This window comes from Gossypium arboreum, chromosome 12, assembly GCF_025698485.1.
Source record: "Gossypium arboreum isolate Shixiya-1 chromosome 12, ASM2569848v2, whole genome shotgun sequence".
In the NCBI taxonomy this organism is placed as follows: Eukaryota; Viridiplantae; Streptophyta; class Magnoliopsida; order Malvales; family Malvaceae; genus Gossypium; species Gossypium arboreum.
Window position 1 is genome coordinate 8,354,183 of NC_069081.1, and position 16,838 is coordinate 8,371,020.

Consider the following 16,838-nt stretch of genomic DNA (forward strand, 5'->3'; position numbering starts at 1 on the left):
ATGGCTTTAATCAGAGTCGAAAGGGACCAAAACGGTGCCTTGGCCTAAATCTAGAGTAGAGATTTCAATACATTTGGGAGGTACTAAAGATTTTGAGCCATTGACTTGGATGTTCAACTATATCCAAGCCATGTACCAATATTTGGAACCTATATAGCTAAAATTGAGTTCAATATTTCGATACCAAAAAGGAATATATTGAAACTTTGAAGTAAAGGACGAAAAATTCAAGTTTAAAACATTGCAGAATCATTCCAAAACACTTATTTCTCAAGTAAATATATAACATACTCAAAAGTTCTTATAAAACCATGCAAAAATCATGCTCAAAACACGTCATAGCATCAAATTTTCCTAACCAAACATCATGGCAACTCACAGTAAAACACATTCATACATCAAAGCAAATAATGACCAACGATAAATTAAAAACTAAGCATACGCATACCACAAAAACATCAATAACATAACATCCAATATCAAGGCTATAGTAACATGAAACTAACATATATGCATACAACAGAATGAGTTGCCAAGTACATGTAACACCCCATACCCGACTCGGGCGCTGAGTTTGAGCTACGAGATGTCACATTCATGGTTACGATTCAATTTAACCTTATAAACATGCTATTAATCATAATACTCATTCACAATATGTTATACCTTTATTTTTTGGGTCCTTTACGAGCTTACGAAAGTTTTTAAAGTGACTCGGGGTCAAATAAGGACCAAACTGTAAAAATTTCAAAATATCGAGTTGATGTCACGACTTCGGAGGATCCTTGTCACTGATAAACCGTAGTTTATACATATTTCTATCCTATGCTTAGCACATTTTATGGATGATTTTTCCTTAGATTTGGTGAATTCGATGCTCCTAATGCCTTAATTTTATGTTTTATACTTAGGTGAGCATAGGAGAGTGAAAGGAACGAGAAACGGGCCAAAAATGAAGAAAATGGGCCAACGTACGAAATTAACGCGGCCTGGACTTCCTCACATGGACAGAGCATACGGCCGTGTCAATTTGGCAGAATCGAAGCACGACTCACACGGGTAGACCACATGCCCGTGCCTATTTAACAGGCTTGACCACAGCCTGAAGTAATCGCACACGGGCATGTCCCTGTCAAGCCCAAGCAAAGTCCTATTCGGAAAAGGCCACTTTTGAGGGCTCTTAGGCATTCCAATGCCTATAAATACACCCTAAAGGAGAAAGACAAGGGGGGACGCACAAGAGGAAGCAAGGAATTGCTCGAGGAAAGCCGATTGATCTATCTTAGAAGCCGGATTCACCATCAATACTGAAGATCTCCCTTCAAATTCCCTCAGGAGTTTTGGGTTTTCTTATGTTTTGTTATTTTTATTCTTTTGAGATGTTTTCTTTCATTAGTATGAACAAAAACCCCTAATTACCTAAGGGGAATGAAACCTAAGACGGATCTTGTTATTATTATTTGAATTGTATGATAAATATTTAACTTGTTATTAATTATGTGTTCTTAATTCTTGTTTTGATATTCCAGGATATTGATTCAAGTTAAGCTCTTATTCAGAGGAGGAATAGACCCTGTCTAATAGTACATTTGTCATAATTAAGCGGAGTTGATTGCGCGCCTAGAGATAGGGTGACAAGATTTTGCTGGATTAGGGTGAAACCTAATAAGGGGATCCATAGATCGAGTTAATGCAACCCTAGGAGTTAATTAGAAAGAGATTTCAATTATTTAATGTTAGTCTCTCGAGAGATAATAATATAACTTAGAGATTTTTACGGATCAAGTCAAATGAAAAAATCGTCCGATTCATAGTCAAATAACAAGTGAAGTCTAAGTGGATTTTTCCTTAGGTATTGTCTTAATTGAATCGTTTTTCCAAAAGTAATTCCCCAATTCTATTTTCTGTGAATTCTTAGTTTAGTTAATTAGTTAGTTAAAACAAACCCCATTATTCTTAGCCTAGATAATAAAAAGACAGTCCTTACTAGTACTTTTAGTTCCTTTGGGTTCGATAATCAGGTCTTGCTAAAGCTATACTACTGTTCGATAGGTGCACTTGCCTTCATCGTGATAATAGTTAGTTTCAAGAACGATTCAATATAAATATTTAAAACCTGTCACGAATATCACGTATCAAGTTTTTGGCACCGTTGCAGGGGAAATAAGATATTAAGAACACTCGATTTTTATTACTTTAGCCATTTTACTTTTATTGCAATTTAAATTTTTATTTTCTTTTCTAACTCTTCAATTATTTTCTTCTGACAGGTTTTTCTAGTTGACTATTACTGTTTGATACTGAGATCGATCGCACAGTTTGCAGAAACCGAAGAGAAATAAGGCGAAGCTTATGTTACACAGAAGAGCAAGAGGAAGATACTTCAACCACTACCAAAGAGATGGCTGAAAACCAAGAAAATCCACTACCTCCTGCGATTGCTGTTAATCAAAATCCTACTCCGTGCACTATATATGATTATGCTAAACCTTCTTTAACAGGAACTGAATCAAGCATAGTTAGACCTGCTGTAGCTGCAAATACTTTTGAATTGAAACCTAACACAATTCAAATGATGCAACAATTTGTTCAGTTTGATGGTTTGCATGACAAAGATCCCAATGCTCACTTAGCAAACTTTTTGGAATTATGCGATACATTTAAAATTAATGATGTTTCTGATGACGCCATTCGCCTTCGGTTATTCTCTTTTTCTTTGAGAAACAAAGCTAAACAGTGGTTGAACTAGTTACCACGAGGGTCAATTACTACTTGGGAACAAATGACCGAAAAGTTTCTATTAAAATATTTTCCGCCGGCTAAAACGGCTAAATTACATAATGATATCTCTTCTTTTGTGCAGTTGGATTTAGAACTACTCTACGATGCATGGGAGAGATACAAAGACCTGTTGAGAAGATGCCCTCACCATGGGTTACCACTCTGGCTACAGGTTCAAACCTTTCATAATGGCCTGAATCTTTCAACTCGACAAATGGTTGACGCAGCTGCTGGCAGAACCATCTATAATAAAACACCTGAAGATGCCTATGAATTTATAGAGGAGATGTCACTGAATAACTATCAGTGACAAGTTATGAGGACAAAGCCAACGAAAATAGCTGGTGTTTATAACGTCAATTAGGTAACCATGCTCTCTAATCAGGTAGAACTCTTGAATAAGAAAATTGATGGTTTTCTTAGTTTTTCATAGGTTAACCTAGTAATGCAGTGCGAAGCAAGTGGAGGTGGATCGAACAGTTCAAAATACCCACCTTATGGCTACAACATGGAGAACGAGCAGTTAAATTACATGGGTAATAATCCTCGATCTCAAAACAATCCTTATAGCAAAACTTACAATGCAGGTTGGAGGAACCACCCAAATTTTTCATGGGAAGGCCAAGGAAATCAGAAACCACCACCCTCTCTAAGCTTTCAGCAACCACCATACTAGTAAGAGAAAAAGCCGAACCTTGAGGAGATGCTAACCAAATTCATCTCGGTGTTAGAGACTCATTTTCAGAATACCGAAACGGCACTCAAAAATTAACAAGCATCAATCCAAGGGCTCGAAACTCAGATTGGACAACTCGCTAAGTTAATTTCCGAACGACCACAAGATAGCCTGCCAAGCAACACTAAATCTAACCCAAGGGAGCAACCCAACGCCATTGCCATTCAAGATGAGGAAGGGTTCGTGGCAAAACCAAGGCTAGAACTGGTGGTAAGCGAAAGTAAGAATGAGGTAGGCCAAAACGAACAAAATTGGTAAATCCAGAATATAAATCTCGTGTGCCATACCCCAATGCGACAAGGAAAGACCGCTCAGACGAACAATTTGATAAATTCCTTAAACTTTTAAAGAAATTACATATTAACTTACCATTTATTGAAGCACTTTCGCAGATGCCGAACGCAGTCAAATTTTTAAAGGAGCTTTTAGGAAATAAACGAAAGTTAGATGAAATGTCGCATGTGGAGCTGAACGCGGTTTGCTCAGCCATTCTTCAGAATAAGCTACCCAACAAACTAACAGATCCAGGGAGTTTTACAATTCCTTGTTTAATTGGTAGCTTAGATGTTAATAATGCGTTGGCTGATTTAGGGGCTAGTATCAATGTTATGCCTTACAAATTGTTTAAGCAACTAGGTCTAGGGAAACCCAAACAAACTAGGATGAACATTCAATTAGCAAATAAAACTGTCAGATTTCTTAGGGGTATTATTGAAGACGTACTTGTTAAAATTAACAAATATATAGTCCCAGTTGATTTTGTTGTTTTAGACATAGAAGAGGATAGTAATGTTTCTTTAATTTTGGGAAGGCCCTTTTTAGCAACTGCTAGAACAATTATTGATGTTGGCACAGGTGAACTCACACTTCGTGTAGGAGACGAAACAATCACCCTTCAAGCTCGTAACCCGAACAACACATTAAAAATTAAAGGTGATTGTACAAATTGTTCTACTCAGACTGATCATACAGTGCAACCTATTTTACGAGAAAAAAGTTCGAATGACATACATGAGCCATGTTCAATCCACAACAAATGATCTATCTATGAAGAACGAAGGCTACAAATCGAGAACTTAGATGAATGGCTGACATTTAAACCTAGAAAACACGATAAACCGAAACCACACCATGACATGCTCGAAACCTCACCAAATCAACTTAAGGTTGGAGATAAAGTTTCATTAGATGCTCGAACCCCCCTACCCGTATCCATTGCCGGAATAGGGTACGAGGCATTACTGGAGTTTACTGAAAATTTTTAGATAATTCTGAGTCATTTATTATTCATATTTTGAAAATAATCATAACGTCTCTCTATTGGGCCCTCGAAGCCCAAAACATACATTAGAAACCAACCGGAATAAAATCGGGATCATAGAAAAATTTTCGCAAAATCTTAAATTATAATTTTCATCTAAGTACTTACCAATTCAATGCTCATTATAATTAAACATGTTACCATTCAATCAATAGCTTGACACTTGTCTAAGTGTCAAACAATAACATTGTTAGTATACTTGCACATATTTCATATAAATTCAACATTGATATACCTATTTTCTCAACATATCACACTTGAGTTTAATAATAGTCTCAACTTACATAATTTCCTTGTATCAACATATCAAAGATAATTATATATGTACATGTCACAAAATATACTATTCTCTTCTTGTTTCTTCATAAGCATATATCATTCATTTCGTTATATCAATATTTCATGCACCATCATTTCCTTATATCTTATGTATATTTATTTCGGTAATAGTTCGTATTAAACTTAACATAAATTAAATTCCATGTACCTATACTTATTTCATTTATCTATCTTCTTAATTATTTCATACAACTATTTTGTACATATATTTCCATATGACCAATTCCTGTAAACATTTCACACAACCATTTTGTATAACCAATTCATATAACCATTTGTCATCTGGTACATATTACCTAAATATTAGTTGTTCAACAGATATCTTGGCGTCTCTCTTCCACGATCTTATTTATCTTCGACATGATGCCATAGTATCTTTCACCTATGGTTTTACTCATTTTCTGTCATGTTGCCACGGTATATTTCAACCATGGTCTTATTCATTTTCCCGTCATGTTGCAATATATCTTTCAACCATGGTCTTATTCATTTCATGTCACGTTGCCATGGTTTCTTTCAACCATGGTCTTACACATTTCATATCATGTTTCATGGTATCTTTCAACCATGGTCTTACACATTTCATATCAGGTTACCATGGTATCTTTCAACCATGGTCTTACACATTTCATATCAGGTTGCCATGGTATCTTTCAACCATGGTCTTACACATTTCATTTCAGAGAGCACACTCCCACGAACCTCATCCTTACAGTGGGATTACCAGTCCAGGCTAAATCCCCTGCAACGACAATTACTCTAATGAGCTTGGATTTGAATTACCAGTCCAGGCTAAATTCAGACCCTAATTCGGATTACCCGTCTGGGCTAAATCCATTTTCCACATATTCTTCGGGAGGGCTATATCAGGATAGGATCACCCATCCGGGCTAGATCCTTTTTATCGTCAATTCATTTTCAGAGATCCATTTTCCTTTCATTCAACCGGGATTTCTTCCTTTTTTTATCAAATATATCAATGTTTTATCAATTTTCATATAATGATCATTCAAATCATATTCATATAAAAAACATACATTTCAAGCATTTAAGAATATAATTCAAGTTACACGAACTTACCTAGCGAAATTGCAGAAATATCAAGATTTAGGGGCATTTTGGTAATTTACCATTTTCCCGATTTTCACTCGATCTTAAATTGAAAATTTCATTCAATTTATTAATTTAGATAATAAAACAATTCATTTGCTTCAATTTGGTCATTTTTGACATTTTTACAAAATTGTCCCCTAAAGTTTTACTTTTATTCAATTTAGTCCTTAAGCCTAAAACACTAAAATTAGCGATGCTAGCTAGATATTCATATATATTTTCCTCATCCTCCTCTCCATTCCATATTCTTAATGTATATAACACACTTGTAAGTAACATCATCTATAATTTTTATTATTTACTTTTATGAATATTCAAGTCTGTCCATCTATGTCATAGTCAATAAATTATTTATATATGGAGCTATAGAACTCCAAATTAAGATCTGATAATTTTTCCTAAAATTAGACTCATATATATTCTTAACATAAAATTTTCAGAATTTTTGGTTTAGCCAATAAGTACAGTTTATTCTTTAAAGTTACCCCTATTCTGCTGTCTGATAGCTCTGACCCTTTTTCACTAAAAATTAATTATCTCCTCGTATAGAATTTGAATGATATTTTTGTTTATTTATATTGAAAATAGATTCATTCAGGATTCTAGGAATATAAATTTAAGTCCCTAATTATTTTTATCCAATTTTTTATGATTTTCCAAAGTTAGAATAGGGGAACCCGAATTCATTCTGACCTTGTCTCACAAAATTCATTATATCTCATGATTTACAAATCCATTGCTTACATCGTTTCTTCTATAAGAAACTAGACTCAATAAAATTTAATTTTATATTTTTTTCATCTCCTAATTAGTTTCCTATAATTTATGGTGATTTTTCAAAGTTAGTCTACTGCTACTATCCAATATTGTTTTAGTGCAAGCTGTTTATTACCATTTTCCCCTTAAGCTTTAATAAATAACAATTTCGTCCCTAGCTGATTTTTCTCAATTAACACTTTATTCTATCACTTTAAGCTACTTTACAACTTTTAGAAGTCATAATTTCAGCACTAGACTTTAATTCCAAACATTTTCACAATTAGGTCGTAAAATCAATTTCCATTAATTTTACTTGATAAAATTATCATATATCAAAATTAAAGCTTCAATTCTATGTTTATTTATCATATGCTTCCAGCACTCATCCATAATAACTTTAAAAATTAGCCATGAAATCAAAAACTAATGAAAAAGTAAGTTGGACCCAATTGTAAAAGTCCAAAAACATAGAAATTTCAAGGAGAAAGCAAGAATTAAACTTACATGTAGCTAGAGAATGAAAACCAGCTTGAACCCTCTTCCATGGCTGTTTTTCAGCTATTGAAAATAAAGAAAAATGAAGAGAATTCTAAATATTCCAATTTAGTCCCATTTTTATTTAGCTAATTTTGGCAATTTTCCAATTTTGCCCTTATTTCACCCTTTTCCTGATTTTTCTCAGCTATTGCCACTCTGAATATCTCCTTTGGGCTTATTTGCACTTTAGGTCCTTCCTCATTTGACAATTGAGCTATTTAATCCTTTTAGCAACTTCTACGCCTTTTTCAATTAGGTCCTAACTAATTCATTCACTTTACTAACTTAATTCATACTCTATTTCTATTCAAGTTCCATCCCAACTCAAATTTAACTACTAAATTTTCAGCTTATTTAACTAGTTTCGAAATTTCCTCAAATTAGCCCTTCAACATAAAACTTATGATTTACTTTACAATTCAATCCTTATTTCATTTCTAACTTGAATTTCTATCAATTTAACCCTTATTTCATCATTTTACTCAACATGAACATTATCTAGAAATCTAATAACTTTCAAAATATCAACTTAATTTCATCAAAATCTTATCCAAAGCTTCTAAAACATCAAAATTAAGTAAAAAGGGCTAAATTGACTTACCTATTAAACTTTCAAGCTTCACACCTTTAATTTTCCCTTTTCTTCTTTCTTTTCTCTTTTCCTTTCTTTTCTTCCCCTACTCTCTGTTTCGTTTGCTTTGTTTCTTCATTTCTATCCTTTTTTCTTTCTTTATTTCTTTTTTATATATATATATACACATATGTATTTATACATAAATAATAAGTATTATTTATTTATTCATGTGTATATTATTAGTACATTGTATTCATTTATAACCATACATTTGTCATTATTTAATATATTTATCATATAAAATCTTATAATATAATTATTTAATTAATAAATATCTTTTATAAAATAATAAATATTTATTTAATATCTAATACATGTATTACAAATGTATGTATTTTTATCCATACATTTGTATATTTTTGTAATATCCTCGATTTTGGGCCTAGTCGAATAGTGGTTTTGTGACCACAAAATCCGAGATAGAAATAATTATTTTATGATTATTTTAAGGTCTATGATATGATTGCATGATTGTGTGAAAATTTCGTGAAGAAATTTTATGCATAAAGTGCTTAAATTGAAATTAGGGACTAAATTGAATAATTTGCAAAACTTGCATTCTAGAAGTTTCTAGTATGAAATTGTTTTGAAATATTAATTAGGAGGTCTTAAATAGCAATTTTACCAATTTCTAAGTCTATGGACAAAAATTGGACATGGATGGAATTTTGGAAAGTTTAGTAGTAAGGGCATTTTGGTCATTTAGGGTAAAATGAATTAAAATACAAAATTAAAGCCAATTTTGCTCATCTTCAACCCCATGGCCGAATATAGCAAGGAGAAACCATGTCTAGGGTTTTCAAGCTTCCAAGCTCGATTGTAAGTCCGTTCTAGCCTCGTTTTTAATGATTTTTATGTTTTGGAGTCCCAGAGCTCGATTTAGCTTATGCTAGCAATAATTTAACCTAGGGTTTATATTTGGAAAAATACCCATAGGTGAAATTTGTGTATTTTGGTGTTTTATTATAGAATATGAGGTTTTAAATTATGTTAGACAACTTGTGCTACTCGGTTTTAAGTGAAAACGAGCAAAATGGCTTAATCCAGTAAAAATACCTAATCATAAGTACATGTTAGAGTGAGAATTTGATGTTGCCATAGAAGGAAAAATGATCAGCATGTCATAAAACATAAGAAAATAGGTTGAAGTTTAATTTACGAGCTTTGGGGCAAAAGTGTAAATATGCAAAAGTTTAGGGCAAAATTGTAATTTTTCCAAAATATGATTTTGGGTCAATTTGAATAATGTGAGTCCTAATTAGACTATATTTTAAATGATAGAGCAAGGAAAACTAAAATTCGGCTAAAATAGGAAAATACCAAGTTGTGGACGAAATGGTAAAAGTAGCAATTTTCGCATACGAGGTAAGTTCATGTGTAAATGCAAGAACATAATTGTCATTTTAAGCAATTTAATGTTGTTTATATGATATGATGCTGATTATTATCATGAAATATTATGCTTTGTGGTTATTGTTGAATAATATGTAATTATGTGAATTACTTGATGAGTATGAACTATCACCGAAGTATCAATTTCGATATTCCGTGGAAGATGGCAAAGATGTGTGATCGAGGAAAACGCCCGTTTGAACCTTAGGAATAGATTAGGATACAAGTGACATGTCACTAGGATGTTTGGGCATCCGAACTCGTTGAGTTGAGTCCGAGTTCACTTATGAATGCGAATGTCCGAACTCGTTGAGTTGAGTCCAAGTTCGTGAGATGTAACTAGGCATCCGAACTCGTTGAGTTGAGTCCGAGTTCACTCATGGATGTGAACACCCGAGCTCGTTGAGTTGAGTCCGAGTTCGCTTATGGGCGGGTTACATAGTAGCTTGGCTACATATGTGGCACTTATGTGCAAACTTTCCATGTATCCAATTATATTCGATGTGTTCAATGGGTAAAGTTCTACTCAAATGGAGGAATACTCAAGATGAAAGGGACGATTGGTAAGTGTTGTGAAATGAATACTTTGAACAAGTATGTACTTAACCCTCGGGTTGAAAACTTGATATAACAACAATATGGTAAGATGATAAATGAAAATGTGATATGAATGTCTTGGTGATGATTATGCAAATGATGTTTTATGTTTGCTTATATGGTTATGTTACTTGCTATTTGCATGTGAACTTACTAAGCATTTATGCTTACTCCTCCTTTTCATTCCTTGTAGTGTTGACATGCCAGCTCGAAATCGGGAACGGTCGGAGGCATGCTCACACTATATCTCAGATACCATCTTGGCATAATGGCTTGCATATTTTGAGTATGGCATGTATAGCATTATAATCATTTTGTATATATGGTCTTATGATATTGTTATTGAGTGGTATGGAAATGCTTGGTAATGATTAGCCATTGGAATGGCTAATCATGATCATATTTGGTGTTATGTATGCTAAATTACTAGCTAATCCATGGAAAACATGAAATAGGTAAAATTTACCATAAAATAGATTCAGGCCAGCAGTAGTGATGTGAGTTTGAAAATCATTAAAAATAGTAGAGATACAATTAGATGGTGAATAAAATATGGAATTGAATAATTATGAGTCTATTTTCATATGGATGGAACAAAACAGCTATATGAGTTATATTTTATGAGATGTTTAAATTTTTGTGAAACAGGGCCAGAGCAATTTCTGGATCCCCTGTTCTGACTTTGGAAATTCACCATAAATTGTTCAAAGATAATTAGAAGTCATGATTTATATGTACAGATTCCTTATTGAGTCTAGTTTTATTAGAAACAAACAGCATGGTCATTGAATCTCTGTACAGGGAGATATCTGATTCGTAATACACAGAGGTCAGAGCAGTCAAACCCTAAAACAGGGGAGACTTTAACTAATAAACTGTACTAATTGGCTTGACCAAAAATTGTAGGAAAAAATTAGTAAATAGATATATGAGTCTAGTTTCAGGGAAAATTTACGGAATTGGATTTCGAGTTTCGTAACTCGATATATGAATTTTTAATCGACTATGACGTAGATTGTTAGCTTGACTGGAAATTTTAAAAATAAATTGTTTGAGCTGTTTAAGTAATGAATTAAGTCTGTTAACACCTCGTGTTCGACTCCGGCGACAGTCTCGGGTACGGGGCGTTACAATTTTATTTACTATACATTTGTCTTTGTACTAATTTATTTATCATTTAAATATCTTATAATATAATTATAATAAATTAATTTAATATCATTTATTACTAATAAATATATATATTATAATTAAAATTTAAGTGAAAATCATAGATTTTTACTTTTATGCTACCTCACTTATGCTAAATGGCATAATTGCCATTTTGGTCCTTTTATTTTCTTTTAATCTATAATTAAACTTTCACACTTTATTCAATTTAATCCTTTTATCCAATTATCCTTAATTAAGCTAAATTCACTTAATTAAACTCTAATTAACCACTCAATTAACTTTTTAAATATTTTTGATAAATATTTTGGGATCCATTTTTTAGTAACGGAGATTGGAAAATATACTTTTCCGATAACTGTAAAATTCGGGTTATTACATAGGCAGTTTTTTAATTCAATCTTGATTCTAACCCTTTCTTTCAGCTTGTAACCACACCCTCTAACCAAAGCCACGTTACAACCCTCTAAAGACCTTTTGATTGATGTTTCATCTCAATTTATAGTGGTGGAGATTTGATTTTCATGCAAGCCTATGGTAATGACTTTTCATTATTGACTATTGAGTGCTTCATTTATTGTCCTTAAACACATCGAGTGATTTGAGTGAATCTTTAGTAAGGATGTGAAACTCTGTGATATTTTGAATCAAAGGTAATTACTTAGATGAGGGGAGACGCCTATGTTTTCATGATAAAATGCTCAACTTGGAATGTTTGAAAACTTTGATGTTTGATCGCAGTGATTCGTAACAAGTAATAAGTATTTATAATGAAGATCAAACCTAGACTAACTATTATCACGACGAAAAGGCAAGTGCACCTATCAAACAATAGTATACTAATGGCAAGACCGGGATATCGTACCCAAGAGAACCAAAAGTACTAGTAATAACTATCTTTTTATTATCTAGCCTAAGAATAAAAGGGTTTCTTTTAATTAACTAATTATTTAAACTAAAAACGCACAGAGAAAAAGAATTGGGGAATTGCTTTTGGGAAAATCGATTGACTTGAGACAATACCTAAGGAAAAATCCACCTAGACTTTACTTGTTATTCTGGCTCCAAATCGGACGATTTATTCATTTAACTTGTTCCGTAGAGATCCCTAAGTTATATTATTATTCCTATTCAAGACTAATAACGTCTAATCCCTAGATTGAATAACCAAGACTATTCTCTAATTAACGCTCTAGGGTTGCATTAACTCGATCTATGGATCCCCTTATTAGGTTTCACCCTAATCCGGCAAAATCTTGTCACCCTATTTCTAGGCGCGCAATCAACTCCGCTTAATTATGGCAAATGTACTCTTAGACAAGGTCTATTCCTCCTCTGAATAAGAGCATGTCTTGAATCAATATCCCGGGATATCAAAACAAGAATTAAGAACACATAATTAAGAACAAGTTAAATATTTATCATACGATTCAGAAAATAATAACAAGATTCGTCTTAGGTTTCATCCCCCTTAGGTACTTAGGGGATTTAGCTCATAACTAAATAAGAAAACATCTCAGAAGAATAAAGAATACAAAAACATGAAGAAAACCCAAAACTCCTGAAAGGAAATTAAGGAGAGATCCTTAGTCTTGATGATGAATCCGGCTTCTGAGATGGATCAATCGGCTTCCTTGGGGTAATTCCTTACCCTTTTTCTCTGTATCCCCTTTTCTCCTCCTCTAGTACGTATTTATAGGCTTTGGAATGCCTAGAAACCCTCCAAAGTGGCCTTTTCTGAATTGGACTTAACTTAGGTTTAGCAGGGACACGCCCGTGTGACACGACCATGTGACGTGATTTCCAGGCTGTATTCGATCCGTTAAATTGTACACGGCCGTGTGGGTCAATGGCCAGGCCGTGTGAATCGTGAAAGCCTTGGTCGACACCCTCGAAAGACACGGACGTGTGAGCTGCCCATGTGGCAAGGCTTAGGTCGTCTCATCTTCTCGATTTGGTCTGTTTTGTCCCTTTTTGGCTCGTTTTTGGCTCCTTTTGACTTTTGGTGCTCTCCTGAGTACAAAACATGAAATTAAAGCTAGAAGCATGGAATTCACCAATTCTAATGAGAAATCATTTATAAAATGCATTAAACATGGGGTAAAAATATGTATAATTTACGGTTTATCAAATACCCCCACACTTAAGCATTTGCTTGTCCTCAAGCAAAATTCTCAACTTATAATCAGAATAAATCGTTTTCAACTTATAATTTCTATCAATGATATCTCAAATTAATCCATAGGTGATCATACATTGAGAATTTAACTAAAAGAACATAAAAGTTTCAATCATTCTAAGATGAGCATTTTATCCCGAAAATATAAGTGTCTTCCCTCATCTAAGTAATTACCTTTAATTAAGAATATCACAGAGTTTTACATCCTCGCTAAAGATTCACTTAAATCACTCGAGGTTTTTTCACTCAAATCACTCGAGGTGTTTTAAGGACAATAAAGGAAGCACTCAATAGTCAATAATGGAAAGTTATTACCATAGGCTTGCATGAAAATCAAATCTCCACCACTTTAATTTTAAGATGATACATCAATCAAAAGGTCTTTAGAGGGTTGTAATGAGGCTTGGTTAGGGGGTATGGTCACAAGCTGAAAGAAAGGGTTAGAATCGAGATTGAATTGAAAAGTTGCCTAACTAGAAAGAGAGTTAACCTTCACTTGCATACAACAGAGCTTCTTCTCAGAATATGGAATTACTAATATGTATACGTAGTTTTTTTTTTAAGAACAAGTTAAATAATATAGACTAAATATCAAGAACAAAACATAGCTAGACAATCCATTCAACTCAAATCTAGACAAAAATAGGGATTAATTTAGGGGATTTCAACAATAATAGGTTAAAGGTTAATATTAAGGGTAATACAGGAATTGGTTTGTTGGGCTCAAGGGGGTTTACTAGGGGTTAATCGTGGAGGTAGGCTTTTCATGGCATGAGCGGGCTAATCCTAAGTGCCTTAATCATTTTGATATATCAAATCAAATGGTGTGGTCTCGACATGCATAATCAAGCAAGTTCTAGAATAACAGTTCAATACTGACGCACTCAAAGTAATAATAAAAGTGAGCATGAAAGGATGAATAGATGCTCAAAAGGCTAAAAAATCTCACAAAATTATGGCTTTTTGATGTTTAGACTCGTGAATTCTAATTCAAAGTAATAACTAGACTTGGGGAAATAGCCTATAATTTTAATTTCTTAAAAATCAACTTATCATACTTGATTCTCTAATTTCTTAAAGTTTAAATAACCAATGCATAAATCCCTATGTTTTAATTCAAGATATATCAATCAAAATCATAAATCAATTAAAATTTATTCTAAATATGATATGAGAGCTTTTCAAGAGAACAAGGCAATCATTAATAAATACCCCCCACACTTAAGATGTACTTTGCCCTCAATGTACAAAGATAGATATTAGAGAATAAAAATAAGATAGGAAGAGAAGTGAAACTTCCTATATGATGAATTCCTCGAACTTAGAGTTTTGGAGAGTGATCGGTTTGAGAGTGGAGGAGGATACTCCGGTAGTCGTAGAGGTTCATTAGGCCATAAGTCCTGTGCCAAAAGAATATTATATCTAGTGGTAGCTATGGTCGTGGTCGAGCAAGACATGGCAGTCATGGAGAACCTTCCCCGGTGGAGTTGTAGTTCCTATGTGATGAGGAGTTTAGGAGTTCTATATAACAGTGATAAAATCAGGAACTTTTTAGGAGATATTAGGAAGTATAAGGATTCGAAAAGAAATAACTGAAATAAAGAATAAAAATAAAATTCTAAAATTTAATAAAAATAATAGAAATAGTTTCAATAATAAGTAAAAAGCAGTAATAAATAAATATCTCTAAACATATTCATCATTGGATGGTTCATGGTAAGGATCAGGCGATGAGATGGAAAGGTACTGACAACTCTACTGTAGAGTAGCATCAATGTTGCCAAATTGTTTGAAAACACTGAAGTTCGAATCGGGTGAGGTGCTCAGAGATGTTAGCATATGAAGCTGCCACATGAACTGGATGAGAGGGTAGTGGTGGCTGAGAATAGGGATCAGGGAGTGGAGAAGGGAAGAAGAAAATGAACGGTGATTTGCTTATATAGGGGAGGGCCACACGGCCTAGGGCTACGCCCGTGTACTTATAAGGGTGAGCCCGTGTGTTTCAAATTTTACAATTTTAGGTTGTGATTGGCTATTCTCCCACGCCTGTGTGTCATGGGCGTGTGTGGTACACGGCCATATCGCACGACCGTGCCTAGATTTATTCACTTCTCTTATGCCCGTGTGTTATGGTAGCACGCCCGTGGATTGTTGTACACGGCTGAAAGGCATGGGCGTGCCGCCCGCCCATGTCGAAGAAACAAAATTGAGCCTTGTCCCTGGCACGCCCGTGGGTTTCCATCCCCACGCTTGTATTTTTCCTATCGAGTGCACCCACGGCCATGTCGCATGGCCGTGGGGATTTATCGCACCCTGTGTTTTGGGGAAATCATGTCCTGCTTCAACACGACCGTTTCGCACGGCCGTGTCTCTTCCCTTGTTTGGCCACGGCTTTAGGCACGCCTGTGTGCCTGGTCGTGTGTGCTGAAATACTTTGCAATTCAAAGATTAAGTTAAGGATCCAAAGTGTTAGAAAATAAAAATAAAGAAATCAAAATATGTTAGTGCTCGGGTTGCCTCCCGAGAAGCGCTTATTTATAGTCTAAGCTCGACTTACCTTTCCGTTGAATGATCATGGTGGTTCGAGGAGTTCATACTCCTTGTTTCTACTGTCAATTGTAAAATAAGGTTTTAAACGGGTGTTGTTTACCTTAAAAGTGCCGAACTTGGGATGATTCACCTCTACTGTACCGAATGGAAAAATACTAAGTACCGTAAGAGGGATTTCCTCATTCGGTGTGGTAGTGACAATGTGAGGGTCAACGGTATCTAGTAAGACTGTATCACCAACCTTAAGTTGATTAGGAGAGGTATCGGGCTTGTTTTTGCGTAGTTTCGGTTTATCATGTGTTCTCGGTTTGTGTTCTCGCCATTTGTCTAGCTCCTCTATCCGTAGTCTTCATTCTTCATGGATGTCTTTGTTCTCTTCATGATAGTAGCGCACAGTCTCTGTTGTCTTGGTTCGAGGAAGTTCCTACAAGGATGATTGGATATTAGTTTTATTATCGACCGGTTTTATAGCATTATCTTGAGTCTTAAAGGTTTTGACTGAGTCACGTGCTTGGAGTGTTACTGCGTCGTCACCTGTACGAAGTGTTAGCTCTCCTGTGCCTACATTAATAATAGTTCTGGCAGTTGCTAAAAATGGTCGTCCTAAAATTAAAGGTACCTCGTTATCCTCATCCATATCTAAGACAACGAAGTATACTGGGTAAATAAATTTATCAATTTTAAGGAGAACGTCTTCAATAATACCCTTAGGAAATCTAACTGTTTTGTC

General features: G+C 34.3%; 1 non-coding gene across 1 annotated transcript; it reads right to left on the reverse strand.

Moving 5' to 3' along the window:
• Nucleotides 1-2,831: 2,831 nt before the first annotated feature.
• Nucleotides 2,832-2,937, reverse strand: LOC128285765 (small nucleolar RNA R71). The gene has a single exon (XR_008276315.1). It is a non-coding gene; the product is annotated as a small nucleolar RNA R71 (small nucleolar RNA).
• Between the last annotated feature and the right edge of the window lie 13,901 nt (nucleotides 2,938-16,838).